This window comes from Coturnix japonica, chromosome 38, assembly GCF_054131305.1.
Source record: "Coturnix japonica strain WE chromosome 38, WE-NBRP24, whole genome shotgun sequence".
Taxonomy (NCBI): domain Eukaryota; kingdom Metazoa; phylum Chordata; class Aves; order Galliformes; family Phasianidae; genus Coturnix; species Coturnix japonica.
The window spans coordinates 2,895,302-2,912,230 of record NC_140700.1 but is presented as its reverse complement, the minus strand read 5'-3'; the positions used below and the strand labels follow the sequence as shown (position 1 = coordinate 2,912,230).

The 16,929-nt window shown below is 49.7% G+C and overlaps 3 long non-coding RNA genes across 6 annotated transcripts; 1 reads left to right on the top strand and 2 right to left on the bottom strand.

The window, feature by feature from the left end:
* Positions 1 to 30: 30 nt before the first annotated feature.
* On the bottom strand, positions 31 to 1,211 carry LOC107324681 (uncharacterized). The gene is made up of 2 exons (XR_014938839.1): positions 1,075 to 1,211; positions 31 to 680 (listed from the first exon to the last, which is right to left on the bottom strand). It is a non-coding gene; the product is annotated as an uncharacterized LOC107324681 (long non-coding RNA).
* On the top strand, positions 851 to 16,243 carry LOC107324682 (uncharacterized). 4 transcript variants are annotated; one of them, XR_014938835.1, is made up of 6 exons: positions 861 to 921; positions 1,126 to 2,424; positions 11,026 to 11,258; positions 14,554 to 14,642; positions 14,715 to 14,835; positions 15,979 to 16,243. It is a non-coding gene; the product is annotated as an uncharacterized LOC107324682 (long non-coding RNA). The 4 variants fall into 4 exon arrangements; XR_014938836.1 differs by lacking the exon at positions 1,126 to 2,424 and having other exon boundaries at positions 851 to 921; XR_014938837.1 differs by lacking the exons at positions 861 to 921; positions 1,126 to 2,424 and adding an exon at positions 10,307 to 10,420.
* LOC146754793 (uncharacterized) lies at positions 1,970 to 3,737 on the bottom strand. Its single transcript, XR_014938841.1, has 2 exons — positions 3,556 to 3,737; positions 1,970 to 2,223 (listed from the first exon to the last, which is right to left on the bottom strand). It is a non-coding gene; the product is annotated as an uncharacterized LOC146754793 (long non-coding RNA).
* Positions 16,244 to 16,929: the final 686 nt, after the last annotated feature.

The following is a 16,929-nucleotide window of genomic DNA, read 5'->3' as shown; positions in this document are numbered from 1 at the left end:
AATGTTTATTATTATTATTTATTATTTGCATTTTTCTCTCTTTTTTTTTTTCTTTTCTTTTTATTGTTTGGAAGAACAAAGACTTTGGGTTGGGGTTGGTGTTTGTTTTGCAGGGCTGGGGATGAAGAAGGGGGGGGATGGAGGATGGAGGCATCAGCCCAAAGCCCTGCATTGCTCTGGCCACATTGCTGAGACCTTGACTTCAAACTTGGAAGAGCAAAGATGTTGGGGGGGGGGGAGGAAAAATAGACAAACAAGCAAAAAAACATCCCAAAAAAGAGAGAAAATATATATAGAAAATAAAATCTGATGACGTCACTTGGAGCTGGGGTGCCTTCCCCGCTGCCTGTCAGATGTGCCTGAAAAGAACAGGGCAATAAAACAACAGCCGCCTCTGTCTCCCTCGTTAAACACGGCGCTAATTGGATGTTAATTTCTCCTTGCTCTTCTCGCTGCTCGATTGTGAGGACTCTGCCTCGCTCTGCCTCTCATGTTTTCTTTCTTTCCTGTTGTGATGATCTTGGCAGCTTGGAGGGACTCCGGACTATGGACTGGATTAATTCAGCAGTGTTACATGGATGGGGTTCCGAAGCGGGGTGGGTGAGATGGGGCTGCGTTCATCTCCCACCCCCCATGCATCGTCCTGCTGGCTTGGAGCTTATCTCTTCCCATTTTAATTCCTTTCGTGTTGGGTCCGGCAGAAAAAAAAAAACCAGACAAACCCAAATATATATATATATATATATATATGGTCAAAAAAAAAAAAAAAAAAGGGAAAAAAAAAAAAAAAAGCATGATTCAATGACGACAAACCCCCAAACCTCCTCCCAGCTCCCCCCGTACACCGCGTGGAAACAGGCGTTGGAGGGAGCCGGAGCAGGAAGTTGTTGTTCTCTGTGTTGCCCAGGTCATCCTTCAAGGGTACGTGTACAAGAGTGCGGCAACGCGTTGGGGCGACCCTATGGGTAATGTTATGGGGGTAACACCGGGCCTGGGGACAAAGCGGGTGGGGAGAGGAGGGAGGGAGCGACGGCGGCGGCTGCTGGGGGGAGCCATGTGGGAGTCGAGTCCTACCTGGGAGCTGTGCCAACTTCCTGCAAAGGGTTACAGCCTTTCTCCCTACAGCCCACCAGAGGAGAGTTGGCTCTTGTCACGCATCCAAAGAGAAAGGAAGACAAGAGGGAACGGAACAGGTACCGCCAACGCCGAACCGAGCGGCCTCGTTCAGCCCCCCGAAGCTTCGGCCGCTTGGTTTTGATTTAAACCCGCCCAAAGGGAAGGCCCTGCACGAGGCCAAGGGTGGGGTGGATGGGGGTATGCATGCATGTGGGGGTAAAGGGGAGGGGGTTGTGGTGATGGTGGGGAGGGGGGGGATGCTGGCACCGCTCGCCGTTTGGATTAACATGCGGGAGATGCGCCTGTCACTTTGCTTACTGTCAGCGCCTGCTCGGGGATGGGTGACGGCTTTGTTCGGGGGAGCCGTGCCAAGGAGGGCTTGGCAAGCTCTCCCCTGGAGGGCTGCGGGGTGCACGGCCGCCCCTCGGCCCCTGGTGCGGGGCGAGATGAAAACGTGTTTTGTTCCGTGCTCTTGGCATCTCCCCAGCAGCTCTCTCAGCCCCATGGCCCCCCTTCCCGGCCCGCCGGGACTCCCTTTTTATCATCGGCGCAACCCATGTGCTTCGCGGCGGCAACAAAAAGGCCCCAAATACGCCCTAAAATACAAACTACCCCCAATCTGCCCCCATGGAGGCGGTTGCTGCTGTGCTGCCCTCATGGCGGACGCGTCGCTTTGGGCTTTTTTGCCCTTTTTTTGCCCTTTTTATGCCCTTTTTATGCCCTTTTTGCAACAAACACGAGGCGGGATGAGGGGGCGTGCGGGCGGGAAGGAGCACACGGCATGGGGGGGTAGGGGGGTGCATAGAGCCCTATCCACATCCCCAGGCCTTTTGTTTAACCCGCATCGACGCACTGGAAGGTCCCAGCTTTATTTCTGCCCCAATTTTTGTTATTATTATTATTATTATTATTCCCCCACTTCCCCACACGCACACTGTGCTGGCTCCATTTGGGGCCGAATGGGGTAGAACTCTTTAGGGTGGGTTTATCGGAGCTACGAGTGCAGGAATTCCTGCCAGCTCTCCTTTGTGCCAGCCTGCCCCGGCCTTCGGCGTCTCATTCGGATGGAGCCTGGCATCCAGGCACCGCCCATTTCTTGGCGTTGAGCTGAGAGGAGAAGGAAAAGGGGAGAGAGAGAGAGCGCGAGAGAAGGGGAGGAAAAAAAAAGAGCTGTCTCACTCCAACTGGCCTTTCTCGGAAAAGGATCCTTCCCCGGTGACTGTCCGGATAAGCGGAGCTCAAAAAGCAGCCACTGCTCCACAACACAACCACTCTCTCGGCCGTGCGTCCTCCCCCTTCACTGCCTCGGTATGGAATCGAACCTCGCTCTTCATTCTTTTTGCTTGGCTGGTTGGTTGGTTGGTTGGTTGGTTGGGGTGGCTTTTTGCCTTTGATTTCAAGTAGCGTTTCGTTGCGCCTGGCGCTTTGTTTTTCCTGCAGTCCGCCTTTTTACCCCCAAAACAACCCCCTTCCCTGCAGCCCGTGGTGCTGAGACTCCAATTGATCCATACTCAGGGGACGTGTCCTCCTGTCCCACCTTGGAGCGCCACTCGAGGTGCTTTTTCCTCCCACCCTAACGCGGGTGTTTTGTGCTTCCACCATGGAAGGGGGTGGAGGAGGGAGGGGGGAAAAAGAAAGATGTCGACTCATGTCGGATTTGCAATTCAACATGGCAGCCGCGGCGAACGTGGTGGGAGCCCATAGACCCCCCGAGCCCTGTGCTGGTTGTGGGCATGGGGTGGGAGCCAGGAGTTGGTCCAGGTGGGTGGAGGAGAGGATAAGAGGATCGTTTCTTTTTTGGAAGGGATCTGGGGATGAGGGAACCTCTGCAGGCTGGTTTTGGTGGTGTTAACTGTTTAGAAGCTGGCACAACGTGCCGGGATGGGTTGTGGCCGAGCCCCATAGCCGGGCACAGGGCTGTGCTGGGCAATGGTGGGCAAGGGAGCAGCAGGGAGGGCTGCCATAGTGGCCTCCAGGCTCTGGAGATGGCTGCCTGGATGAGACATGGGGTGTTGCAAAGGGTGATTCGCGGAGCTTCACACCTCTCCCCGCTGTGCCGAAGCTCTCCAGGTCTTGCTGAGCTCTGGGGTTTTGTGTGTGGGACTCTGCCCTCTTTCTGTCACACTTAATCGAGGCCCGTTTGGGGTGCAACAAAAGCAGCCTGTCTGCAGGGCAGGGTCTCCCTGCCTCTTTCCTGCCACGCACCATGCAGGTGCTCAGCAGCCATGCGAACTGCCCCTCCTCCTTCACCAAATTTTCCCTCCTCCTTCCCCCTCCTCCTCCCTTCTCCAAAAACAATATTCTCTCTCTCAGCAAGTGACGCACAGCCCTACAGCAGAGCCTTACAACTGGCTGCACAGCACCCAAACGCCCCAATTCAGCTTCACCTCCATCCATTCTTCAGGGGACATCCCTGAGTCTGTCTCACACCCCACTCACCTCCTAGAGATGCTTTCTCAGGTGCTGGGTGCCTTAATGCGTTCCCTTGTGCACTGCATTTAGGATGCTGGGGTGCTTTGGTTGTGCTCTGAACCTTCCCATTCGCTTGTTCTTCAGCTCTCGGGCAAAGCAGTGCTTTCAGTGGGCTGAGTAGATGTTGATGTGGGTTCTGAATTCAGCTTCCAACCTCCTCTTTGGGGGCAGTGCAGCTCAGGGCCGTGGCCTTTGCTGGCAGTTCCCATTTTGGAGGCTGATTGCTGTGGTCCCTGGCTCTCGTGCTGCACAGCGGTTGGATGAGGAGCTGAATGCCCACATTGCTGTCAGCAGGAACTGGGGGTGGTCAGATCTGACCCCAGAATGTGGCAGAATACCCTCTGCAGCAGAGCCCATTTGCATCTGGTTTACATCCAGACCTTTAATGTTAATGAGAAGGGAACGTGAGCATTTTACTCTTCTCTTTAGCTTTTCCCTTGCAGATTTTTGACCTAAACGGGGGCAGACCCTTCCAAGTTTGGTCCCAGTTTCTTTTGCTTCCCTGGGAGAAGCTGGTAGAGGGCTGCTACCAAAATAAGCCCCACTGAAGCTGCTGGCATCGCTCTGCTGTGCTCTGCTCTGGGCAGCCCCTTGAGCAAAGTCTGAACTCAAAGAAGACACTTCAGACATGTCCTAAGCAAAACATGTGGCCCCTCCATAGCAGCCATCCAGCCAAAGGACGCAGCTGTTTTATTGCACGCAGCTCACAGAGCAAAACAGGGCTCAGGCTTCCAGAACATGGCTCAGCAAAAAGGCTAAATCCTTGTAACTGGCATGCAGACTGTTCTGATGCTGACTGCTTTTGAGCCTGGAGTTTGCTCCCTGGCTGTTGTAGTGCAAACCCTGCACCATCTCTGGGGGGAGGAAAGCAGGAGCTGGATACACACACGGCTGCCTTGACCCCCCCAGCAGCCAGCAGAGCTGCTCTAGATTTGCACTGACATTCCTGAGAGCAGGATCAGGCCTTTAGGTTTGTCGAGGGTGGCTCTGGGAAATTTCCTTTCCTTAAAAGGGGCAGGTTTGGCCAAGGCAGAGTCTGGATTGTGTTTTCCTTTTTTTTTTTTCTTCCTCTCTCTTTTGCTTTTTTTTTCTTAACTCGAAGCTCTGGTAAAACTTGCTTGATTCTGCTGGGCTCCATTTGTGTGCAGCCCATGGGGACCATCGTCCACCAGCTTGCACAGTCCATACAATCAGCTTTACCTCTCCAGCAATCAATTCTCCTGGAGAAACGAGATGTTAAAGGCAGGGTGAGCAAACCTGCCCTTCGTGGGCTTCTTCCTCAGCCTTCCCAGTAGTTACCAGCTTCTTGCAGTGGATCTGGGGGGCACAAGTTGAGTGGGATCCCAGTAGAAACACATCCAAGGGACAGCTGATGCTCACAGCTCCATGGGGAACATGGGGTACCCAGTGCCAGCTCACCACTGAACCACCCCACAGCTCACCTGCAGGAGAATCAGCATTATTGACCTTTCTTGCTGCAGTTTTTACTCTCTATAAGTCACCTCTTTCATTCTGCTGCTGTGGCTGATGCCAGTGCATCAGTGTCACCATGTTACTAGGCTAGGAACAGAGGAGCTGCCCAAGAGGTTGGACAGGGCGAGATGCTTCTCCCCACCTTCAAGGCTGTGCCAAATGCTGCTCTTCCTCCTCTTCCTCCTGCCTGGAGGGGTCTGCAGGGTTGTTACAGCTCCATTCAATGTGGTTGACTGCTCAGTCAGCATCCTGGGGTGATTTAAACTCATAGGACGGCTGTGCTGATGTTTCAGTGCCAGGCATGGGGACCTGAAGCAGCTTTGGCTGAGCCAGGAAGGTTCTGGGAATTACACCAAGAATGCAGGGAGTGGTTCTCCTCTCCTTTGGCCTTGGCTTGCTCAGATCCATGCACCAGCTCGCAGGGGCAGCACGTGGCATCCCATGGCATCCAGGGATGGTGTGGGAGCTGCCACACACTGAGTCTGACAGCACAAGACTAGGGCTAGGAACAGAGGCACCCTCAGCATGCAAGGAGAAAGGGTCCCCCAGAGCCTCATGGCATGAGTTGTAGCATTTTTCAAGCTTATTTCTCATATGGAGACTGTCAAAAGTGAGGGCAATGCAGCTGCCAGTGTGACCAACAGCTTGAATTGCCATGCAGCTGCTCCCAGGGCTCCTGTTTGTGGATGAGGATGGGGCTCAGACTCCCCCATAGGGGATCACCTCGGTCCATCCCTGCAGCCACTCTGCTTTGGGAGCAGCTGACTGTGGCTGAAGAGAGCTGGGGTGGATGCACAGAGACACAGATAAGGGAGGGTGGGAGGTTTTTGCTCCTTTCAGGCTATAAAACCCGACCACTCGAGATGTTTCAGTCTCCCAGAAACAAGAATGCAGTTCAGTTCTCCAACATCACCTCCCAGTTCAGCCCAGTGAATCATCGTGCAGCCTGCCAGAGGGTTGTCTCTGATGTTTTAAGCCTGCAAAATCCTTCTTTATTCCCTGGCTTCACTGGGTGTGTGCCAAACACAAACTGGATGTTAAATCAGAAGTGGCTGCATCTCAGTGCAGGACATGGTGGTGGACGATGCATTGATCCCCAATGCAGCCTTTGGTGCACAACATGCTCTCATTGGCTCCAAATTCTTCTCCACTGTTCAGAGAGGCAACTGAAGGCAGGAGGAGTCTTGCAGTGGGTTCCCCAAGCAGGAAAACATGAGCCAGGCTGTGCCAGAGCTGAAAGTCAGGATGGCCCCTGGGCTGGAGCTGCTGTGGGATGTTCCCATCTAGATGTCAGCTTTGCGGTCTGGGTGCAGGGAATTAACCCAGACGTGGTTCCCAGGGTGGGGGAAGGGCCTAATGAACAGAGACAGGATAAAGAAGCAGGTAAGGGCTTCCTGTCCTTCAGGGCTCAGGAGGAAATCCTGCAGCTGGTGAATCTGGATATGATTAGTGTCCATTTCTCCCTGTGTAATCAACCCATCTGTTCATCCCTGCGCATTAGCAGCGCACACCCCACTGCAGGCAGATGCCTCTCAGGCACTGCTTTTATCTGTGCCTGCCATGGCTGCTCCATGCAGCCCAACAACACGGCTCGTTCTGCTGTCTCACTTGGTCGTGGAAGGGACCAAGCTTTCAGTCTTGCTCTGTAGAAACGCTGGTTAAAGTCGATAGGTGCTGATGCTGCTTCCTGAGGAGTCATTCCACCTTCTTTCCCTTGGAAACCTTGCCCAACTATGCAAAAAGCTTGTGTCAGCCCTGCGTTGGCTTGAAAACACAGGGCCAGATGTCAGCCTGGGCTGAAATGAGGTCAAAGAAGGAGCTAGCACGTGGATCAATCTGTTGTTGTAATGCAATGGTTCTTTAGGGTCTTTGGAAGGGTCAGGCTTGGTGGCAGAGTCAAGACAAAATCTAACAGCAACCATTCCCAGCCCTGGTGTCCTTTATACTCAAACAATATCAACAAGCTCTTGCTTGTGTCACATTTTGTCACTGGGGCATCTTGAGGGATCTACCATATTCATTGTCATCCACACATAGAAGATAAAGACGGTCCTTACCCAAAGCAAAGCACAGATCTCTTGTGTGTGCTAAGCAATCCAAGCACAAAGCTTCTGCCTTGTTCACAGAGAGCCAAAACCCAGCCAGAAACAATCTGAGCCATGCATCGGAGATGAAAACATCTTTGCTTTCAAGGGCCATTTGTTGCTTAGCTTCTCAATGCAACTTGTCGTCATCCCCTGTTGCGTGGCTCAAGGCAGCACTTTGGGTCCTAGATCTTCTGATTTTTGTTTGCTTTCGAGTGCTGTGATTTACCACTAAAGAATAAATGGAAAGCAAAAGAAAACAGCAGCTCATGTTTGCATAGGGCCTCCGTTGTTCTGTGCTCTGCCACTGCTGAAACAGAAGCAGTAAATCCTGTTCTCTGGACAGAGAGGGGCTTTTGGGCAATGGCTGCATACAAGGCTGGGGAATATAAACAAGCAGAAAAATGCTGCTTTTAGGAAATGGCAGTGGAGGATGGCCAACCCACGGACTGCTCAGAGCCAACACAGTGCCATCAGTCAGCAAAGACTTACTGCTATTATCTCTCCGAGGCATTTTTGCATCAACAAAGAGGAAAGAGATTGATCTGTGTTATGGTATCTGTGGTCAAACTTGGCTGCAATCAGGAATATGTATGGTTTCGGAGTTGGAACAGGGGAAGTTTTGTCATGAACTATAGAAAATGTGGGCAAACAACCTCTGTAACACCAACAGAACCAGGTTACAGCTTTCCCTATGGGCTGTGACTTCACCTCAGCAGGCACAGAAGGTGCATGAAGATGCATCCAGTGTTCTCTGGATGAGCTCAGGACTGACCAACATCGAAACTAATTTGGCTTATGGAATCACTTGCAGCAACAGCTTCAAATTCAGTATCTAATGAGTCCCAGAGATGTGGAAAATGAAGCAGGGAAGACGTGGGACTCTGCTGATTTGTGTTTCAGGTGAGCTCTAGCATCAGTGTGAGCAATGCAGGTAAGTTCAGCTCTTGTCTCTCTGGTAGAGGAGGAAGTGGCTGATAAGAACCATGAGCCCATCCATCCAAAGCCAGTGTCAGACCTTCATGAAATCTATTGCCTCAAGCAAATACGTTGTTCAAAATACTGTTCAGTTAATTAGCAGATTAACTAATTAACCTTCCCACCATCCCAGGTAGGGAGTATCTATCTCCCAAAGGAGCAAAAACAAAGGCAAAGTGACTCAGTAAGACTAGATGCAGGAACTCAGCAATGCAGTTGTGTTAAGTCTGCTGTTTTTCTTCCCAAATCTTTTTGCTGTTGTACACCATTCCCCCATAGACAAAAACAGAGGAGGAGTCCTAAAGACTTCTGAGAAGGGGATATGGGGAGCAGTGCCACTGGATGAGCCTGAAGAAGAAAAGAATCAGCCCACAAATATACAGAGGAACATTTGGGTTCACCCATGTGCCTGCATCAACTAAGGAATAAAGCTGACACCCTTCCTCCCTGTTCAAAAGGAAAGTTTTTCTCAGCATCAAAGGAAGAAAATTCCTTTGCTTCTTACTCACATTTTCATCCCCTCTAAAATTTATGAGCCAGGAGCCAAATGGTCAGTGTGGGGAGGAGGAGCATCTGCAATAAGGCAGTGGGGCTACATTTGTATGGGCTCACATGGAGGGAATAACCAGAAGGAGAAGACCTGAAGAGACTCCAGTAAACAGCCAGAGGGAACGCTTTGATACTGAGGAAGTCCAAAGACACAAACACATGATGATGAGCAGCTGACTGCCACAGCTGTACAACATGGTAAGAACAAATCCAGAGCTAAAGCACAAGGACTTTGGCTTGCAAGACCCCTGGCAGCATCACAGACCCTGTCTGAAGAGCCCTCGTCTCAAACAGAATTTGGCAGTCTTTTTTTCTCCCCATCCATCTCTGATCCAAAGCCAAACAGCATCCTTTGTTCTAACTACCATCAAACAACGATCCTTGGCAGAAAGTAGACTCACACTGAAGAATGACCACCAGCTCCTGCATTCGGTAATTATTATCTGGTCTACCACCAGTGCAGGCTGCAGATTGGGGGCCATGAAGATGTCCCCTCATCAGTAGGCTTTGCTGTCCCAAACCCCACTGAAACAAATAAGACTTGGATCTCTCAAATACCTTCAAAGTTCCCAAACTTTGTTGGCACAAATAGCACAAACTCACCCTTGAAGGAGATCTCACAGCTGCCCACCAAGCCTGCATGGAAAGTCGGGACAAATGCTGACAGATGATGCTCAACTTAAGAAGTAATGCATCCACAGCCATTTTCACCTGGAGATCTTAGGATCATCTGCAGGAAGTTGGGGATATAGTGAGAAACAGCAGTTATTAGAAGTCTGAGCAGCTTTGGTTTGGCTGGTTTTAGTCACAAAGAGACCTCACCTACATTGTGGACGATGGGCAGGGTACAGGTGATGCTCACACACTGCTCAGGAATATCAAAGATGGCTTATGTGGTTTGGTTTGGTTTGGTTTGGTTTGGTTTGGTTTGGTTTGGTTTGGTTTGGTTTGGAAGGGAAAGCAGATGGTTCATTCTTCATATCCAACCATTGGGGAACCTGTATCCCAAAGGCCTCGCTGGCTGCCCTGGGTTCTTCTCCCCCTCCCCACACTCTCCTGAGGGTGTTATTCACACCATTTCCTTCACAGGGAAGTACAGGAGTTGGATGTTACCGGGTTGGTTTCCATTCTCCTGCCCTGCTCCCAATTCACAGAGAACAACCCCATGGAGCTGGTCATGGAGGTGCTGCCAGGACCTGGCAATGACACGTATCCCTTTCCAGGACCTCAACCAGCTCACGTGTGCTTGAAACCCTGACCCACAGCCCCATATGTGGCCACTCAAGCCAAAGCAAGAGGCAGGGAGGACAGAACCGGGCATCTCTGCCAAGCTGTTCCGTTCCCATTGCATCCAACCCTCCCCTTTCCCCTCCCTTCCCTTTCTTCCCTCCCATCTCCAGCGAACAAAATGGCTGCATGGCCATTTTGTTTTCAGCTTGGAAGGGGGAAGCGAGGACGCCGGGACTTGGCTCTTTCTTGGAGGCTGCGGCCATGTTGGAGCCCAACTCTCCCGTCTCGACGTGGCACCGGCTGTGGGAGGGAAAAAAAAAAGAGAGAGAGAGAGGAAAAAAAAAAAAAGGACCTTTTGGAAGGAGACCAAAGTCAGAGACAGAGAGTGGGCAGTTTTGGCATATGTTTGAGCATTGAAAATGCCTGGAATTGCCAAAGCGAGCTTTTGTTGTGAGCAGGGTAAGGCTGCTGGGTGCACGCTGAGCCGCGGGGCTGCACGGTTACAGCCGGACGGAAAGGTTTGTTGGCTGCATTCAGTAACACAGCCCTCCTTCCTTGTGCATTCAGAAAGTACCAGCGAGAACTGTTGTCTAATTTGTTTTTGGACGGGCGGATGGTTTTACACATCGGCTTGGTATGATTAGAGCCGGTCAGCGCCGGACGGTAGCAGTTTAACCTGTTGTGTGTCCTTTCGTTTTTGGTGGCTATGTGACCTTCTTGCAGATTTGGCTTTAGTTAATGGGATCCTGAGTGTGTTGTTATTATTATTTAGGGGGGTTGAGTTCGTTTTGTTTATTGCTTGAGAAGTTTTTCATCTCGGGAATAAAAAAAATCTTCATTTAAATACTAAAAGATTCAGCTGCTCCTGGCTTTTTAAGCACTCTCCTTCCTTACCGGGACCGTGCAGTGCTTTGATAGCAAAACTATTTACTACAAGGATGCATATCCTACAACACAACAAACCCCGGCCAGCAATGTGCCTTAAAAAGTTGCAATGAACTTGGTGGTGTTTCCATACAACATTACGCAGAGGGATGGCAAAAAAAAACAACCAACCCAACCCCACCAGAACATGCGCCAAATAAAAGCCTTTTTTTTTTTTTTCCTTTCTTTTTTTTTTAAGTGATTCTGCATTTCCTTCAGTTGCTGGGATGGCTTCACAGTTCGCAGTCGCGGCTCTTTCTTTGCTCCCAGGATGGCAGAAGGGAATGGATTTCTGGTGATATAACGGGGATCAGCTCTGCTGTGGGTCAGCATTAGGGTGGTCTCACCTCTGCTGGAAGGGTTGCTGGACGTCTGGAGAGATGCTGGGAGCAAAAAACAGGAGCGGGGGGATCGCTGTCCTTGCATAGAAAGGTATTTGCCTCCGTATCTGCTTGGCTTTCTTATAGAAGGATGATTGTGGTGGAAATGGTGGTCTTGGAGTTGGGGTGCATCGGTGGGCGCCGGGATTGCGTCGCAAATTCCATGTTCTGGTCCAAATATATGTTAGGGGTAGACATGAGCCCTTTTGCAAACAGGTTTTGAACTGAAGGAGAGCAGAAATAATGGAAGAGTCCTACTGAATACTGCAGGATGTTCTCTGTGTAGATCTTTGTGTTGTCCTATTGCACTGCGTCATCCTATAACATAGCATTTTCCTATAGAATTCTGTCATCCTATAGCATTCCATTTTCCTATAGAATTCTGTTGTCCTATAACATTGTGTCATCCTGTAGCATTGCATTATCCTATAGAATTCCATCGTCCTATTCAATTCTGTTGTCCTATAGCATTGTGTCATCCTGTAGCATTGCATTATCCTATAGAATTCCGTCATCCTATAGCATTCAGTTTTCCTATACAATTCTGTTATCCTATAGCATTGTGTTCTCCCTTAGCCTCATGTTATCTTATCGAATTGCATTATCCCATAGAATTGAACCCAGAGCAGTTCAAAGTAATTCTTTTTTTTCCTATTTTCTCTTTGATTTTTATCATAAGGAATTATGAAACATCAACAGCATTTTGTAACAAAAACTTCTGGGATGTTTATTTTTCCTTCAGGAAAGTGTGATACGCTGATTGACCAGGGTTTGTGGTCACCTTTAATAATGGGTTTATGAAGGGTTAATCAAGGATAAACAGCATTAGGAGCATGTTATAGATTCACATACTGTAGGTAAAAACACCACATTGATTAATGTAGATTGAGAGGTTTACAAACATCCAACAGGACTCGAGACAACCCCTATCAGATGAGCAGGAATTCATCAGGATACCTGTTAATTGTTTCAGTGTTTAATATAAACAAGTGGAGATCTGCTGACATTACAGCACACGGAGGAAATCACTGCTGAGACGTGGGGCTGTTTTTGGGTTGAACTTCCCCAGTTTCGGTGCCCATCTCCCCTTTTGCCTCTTTGCAGTGCCTCTAGTTTTAACTCTTTGGCATCTTCACACTCAGCTCCACTTTGCTTTCCCAGCACACAGCACCACTGCACCCAACAGGAGCTCCTAAAAACTTTCCCAACTTCTTTTCTTTTTCTTTTTCTTCTTTTTCTTTTTCCCCCTATTTTTTTTATCCATTTGCTTTTCATTTCCCCACTTGATCTCACTACGGCCTTCCCCACCGGCAAAGCCACGGCGACAAAATGGCCGTCGGGCAGCCATTTTGTGTGAGCCGGCAGCGGCTGCGGGCAGCTCGGTGCTCCCCTGCATCTCTCTGCCTTGTCCTGCTGTGGCTTTATGGGGCTGAAAGGGCTCTCAGAGACTCAGCATTTCCCTTTGGGAAGTCCTGCCTGTGCCCGGCACATTTTGGCACCGAGCTCAGCTCTGCTGCTATACAAAGGCTGAAAGCTGCGCCTGCTTTGAACGGAGCGACCTTGTTGTTGCATGGTTTCCTCCCCCCCCCTCCCTCCTCCACCATTTCATTCAGTTCTCCTTAATAAGCCAGATCAGCTCCTCAAAGCTATTCCAGCTCTTTTCCCAAGCTCTGTAGCACCATGATTTAAAAAGCAGAGGCTCTGCTGGGCCTCCTCGGCCTTCAGACCCACTGACAGTTGTGGGTCCGCCATGAGACGTCTCCTAGGTGTCTGATCCCTGTAGATCCTTATGGCTGTTTGATTTTTGCAGAGCAGTGTTGTATTTAGGCACTCATAAATGGTGTGGCTCAGAGTGCAGGAAGGGAAGGTTTTTATGCCTAAAAGCCATCATGGTGGGAAGGTGCCCAGGACCTGCTGGGCTGGTCCCACAGCCATCTTTCCTATGGACTCATCCATAGGATCTCTGGCAGGTTTGGTCACATCACTGCTTCTTTCTCCATCTTTAGACCAGCTCTGGCTGTTGCATTAAGCATTAAGGAGGGAGGTTTAACCTCTGTGCATCATTTGCTAAGCCAATAAAACAGGAAGGATCTTATTTCCCATCAGAAGGCAGTTTGGGATTCAAAGCGCTTGGCACCGTGGATGAGTTGGGTGCTTTGATGCTATAGGAATCAGTCCTGCAACGCTGATTTTCTGACACTGTTTATATGATATCATGCAGGGAGAGGCCTGGGCCAGATGGCCTGGCACAGTGGGTCATCCCAAGGCTGAGTTTGTCAAAGGAAATTAAAAGAATTAACTGTGCTGTGCTGCCTGCTAGTTGAGAAGGACTTCTGGACAGCTTGGCGAAGGAACATGGGCACTTTCCAAGCCTCGATGCAGAGATATTCATTTTCCTGCCCATCTTAAGCTCTCACCTTAGGGACCCTATTTGCAACAGCTGACCAGAGCTTTGGGTATCTCACTCATGCACTGTGCCTGCTGTTTGCTGTGGAAATGCAATTCAATAGGTTTGCTCTGTCCCTCTGTTGATGTAGGCCTTAGCTCCTGCATCTCCCATCCAGCCGTGGGCAGATGGGACCCCTCCAGCTTCCCAGTGCTGAGTTCTTTTGGGAAGTCCTTTGGGTCTTTGCTGTGCTGCTGGTGGTTCCCTTTTCCTTAGATCCTGCTTTAATCTTCAAGGGGAAATCTTTCTCATTGCAAGAGAACCTCAAGCATCTTTGAAACCGCCAGCGTAATACCTTGCATCTGTAGTTAGGTGTAGAGAGAATGAAAAAGCCTCAGAAGGTGAGCCAAGGGCTTGGGGGGAAGCCAGCCTGTCTCTGCTCCACGCTAATAGTGCCTGGCTGTGCTATAGCATTAAAGGACCTGCATGTTGCTCTCATTTGTTTGGGAAATGAGATCTGCCTTGATATACTCAATACCATTACATGTGCAGCCTAAAAGCTTCCTTGTACTCAGTTATTTCTAATCTGCTCAGTTCCCTGGAGTGCATAACAGCTAAATTGATGGATTATCTTATCTAGTCTGGCAGGTTTGTTCTAGATATGCTGTGTGTTCAAGAGGTGAGGTCAGCTTGCCTGTATATTATTTGGTGTTGCTGCAGCTTCAGGAAGGCTGTGCTTGTTGTGTGCGTGGTTGTAGGCTCTATCTGCAGAGCTGCTGTTTCCATAAGCCCTTGGGTGCATGAGGTTCACAGCCAGCATGATTGCCAAGGATAAATTACAGTCCAAGTGGACTGAAGGAGGTATAAGGAAGAAAGGGAGCTCCCCAACAAGGCTGAGCATGAGACTTGCTTCTTTTAGCAGCATGAAGCCTGATGGATTTCTATGCATTTCTCTTCACAGGAGCCACTGAGCAGTCAGAGTCAGTACCTGGATAAGGATCATCTTGTTGCACTAGATGGCAATGGTCCCAAGCTGTCCTTGAGGCTGAGGTAGTAGATTGAATAGTTGTGGAGTCCTATCCTCCCTCTGAGCTAACTATACAATCTACTGTCTTTCCTAAGGAGACAGTCAGATCTTCAGTTCATCTGCTTCGACACAAAGCATGGAGATGGGTGGTACGAGAAATCCTGACCTTCCACAAAGCCAAGGAATCACACCAGACCTCTGCACTGCTCTGTGGAGGTGAGGTAGTAGGTTGTATAGTTTGGTGGGAGGGATTTTATCCCATTTCAGGTGATAACTATACAGTCTATTGCCTTCCTTAAAGAGCAGCAGTACCACCGGAGGAGCGGCTGGAGCAAAACCAGCACATTGCAGTGTTGAATAACACAGTGGGTCTTCTCCTACAGCATCCAGGATTGTGTTATTCCAGAGAATAACTACATAATATCTACATAAAGAAAAACACATCTCTCATTTTAAGAGAAACAGTGACATGAGCTGGCTTAGCCTGTGGACTCAAAGCCCTGTGAGCTGATCAGATTTTGGCTGGTTGGCCTCTAGAAGTGCTTTCTGGTTTTGGATAAATTCCCAGCTTTCCCATGGGGCAGTTCTTTCTGATTTGATAATCTCTAGCAACCCAACTCACATGCAAACCCTGCTGGAGAGATTAAGGCTCCTATGGATTTACATAGGATAAGCCAGCAGTTCAGACCAATGCTCCATCCTACTCATGAGACAGGTGAGAAAGAGAGATGAGCCAAAGGCAGCAAGTCCTAAACCTTCTTGTTCCTGCCAGGTAGGTGGCAATGACATCAGACACCTGCAGGAGATGACAGCCTGCTTCAGAGCTCTGGCACTTGACAAGGGACAGGGAATGGTTATTTCTTCCCTTTGTGAGAAGCAGGTGGGATAACCCCTGTGCCACATTCCAGAGTAAATAGAATCCAGATGACAAGAGGGACCGTAACCCGATGAGGGCTGCACCAGTTTCTCAAGACTGAAGGATGTCTCGGGACATTATCACTGGCATCTCAGTGCCAGGGAAACGTGTGAGATCTGAGACACTGAGTAGCAAGGGCAAAGCGAGGGCACCTTCTCAGATGAATTTAGAGGCAGTAAGAAATCGGAGCCCTCAAATTTCACCCTGGAAGCGACACGTGGGGCGACTCAGACCTGGCTGCTTGGGCTTATGGGACTCCCATCAGTGAAGCAGCTCATTTAAGGCTCCTCTGCTTCTTGGGATAGGGTGTAGCTTCAGCAAGGCTGGGACTGGACTTCCTCGGGCTGGGTAACAGCTGGAGGGTGGAGATGCTGGAGTATCTAGCAGCAGAGGAATGCAGCCCTCTGCTCCGTACATCTGGCTTTCCTCTTCTGCCTCCTCAGGGGAAGGGCTTCTACCCCCAGCATTGCTCACAAGGTACCAAAACAGCAGCACAACTATGGGAACAGGGCAGCACATCGGCTTCATGTTTAAGTTGCATCCCCTGGAGGAGGATTTATCCTGCGGGTCCCAAATGAAATTAGTTCAGTCCCCATCCGCTGCACTGATGTTAATGCAGAGAATTTTAAGCAGTATGAGATGAAAAGCACGAATAAAACTCCACCAGAGACCCTCTTCTGTGAAAATAAACTTGCTTTGACTATTGTATTTCTTTTTCTTTCAATAGTGTCTTTTACTGCCTTGAAACAAGCAAATCCCCACAGTGGCAGCGCTCAGCCCCACTGTCCTTCCCCTGTGTTTTTCCCCCTGCAGCTGGCAGGAGCTCAACCTGCAATGAGACTGTGCAACAACGTGATTCTTAACTACATCTGATGCTTGTGATTAAATAGATCACTGTGCAGTGAGGTCAGAGCTGCTGGCTGTTCTGCAATGACTGTCCCACTGCCATCTGCTGGTCACCATTCAGCAGGGTTAGCAATGACCGTGACCTAAAAACACCCCATGGGCAGCTGCTTCCTATCAGGGAGCTGTGATGCTGTGAGGGGAGAGGGGAAGCACAGAGCAAACTCAGAGCTATGAGCAAAGGTCCAACGTCAGCATCACTGCTTGCAGTGCAGGTGCTGTGATGTTCTGCAGGCTGTGGGGAAGGGACAAGGGAAGACATTGCATTTAGCTTCATTGCTGCAAAGACAAAGATGTGCTGGGTTGAGAGGAGTCTGCTTGGACTTGTAGCAGGGAACCACAATCACTCCAGCATTATTTTGCTCTAAGCTCCCATCCTCTTGCTTTCCTCACCCAAAAATTCCTGCTGGAGACACATTTTTGCTCAGCACTCAGCTGGGAGCTGGGGGAATATTCCCTATATCATGCTGAGTGTCCTCCTCCTCCTGCTT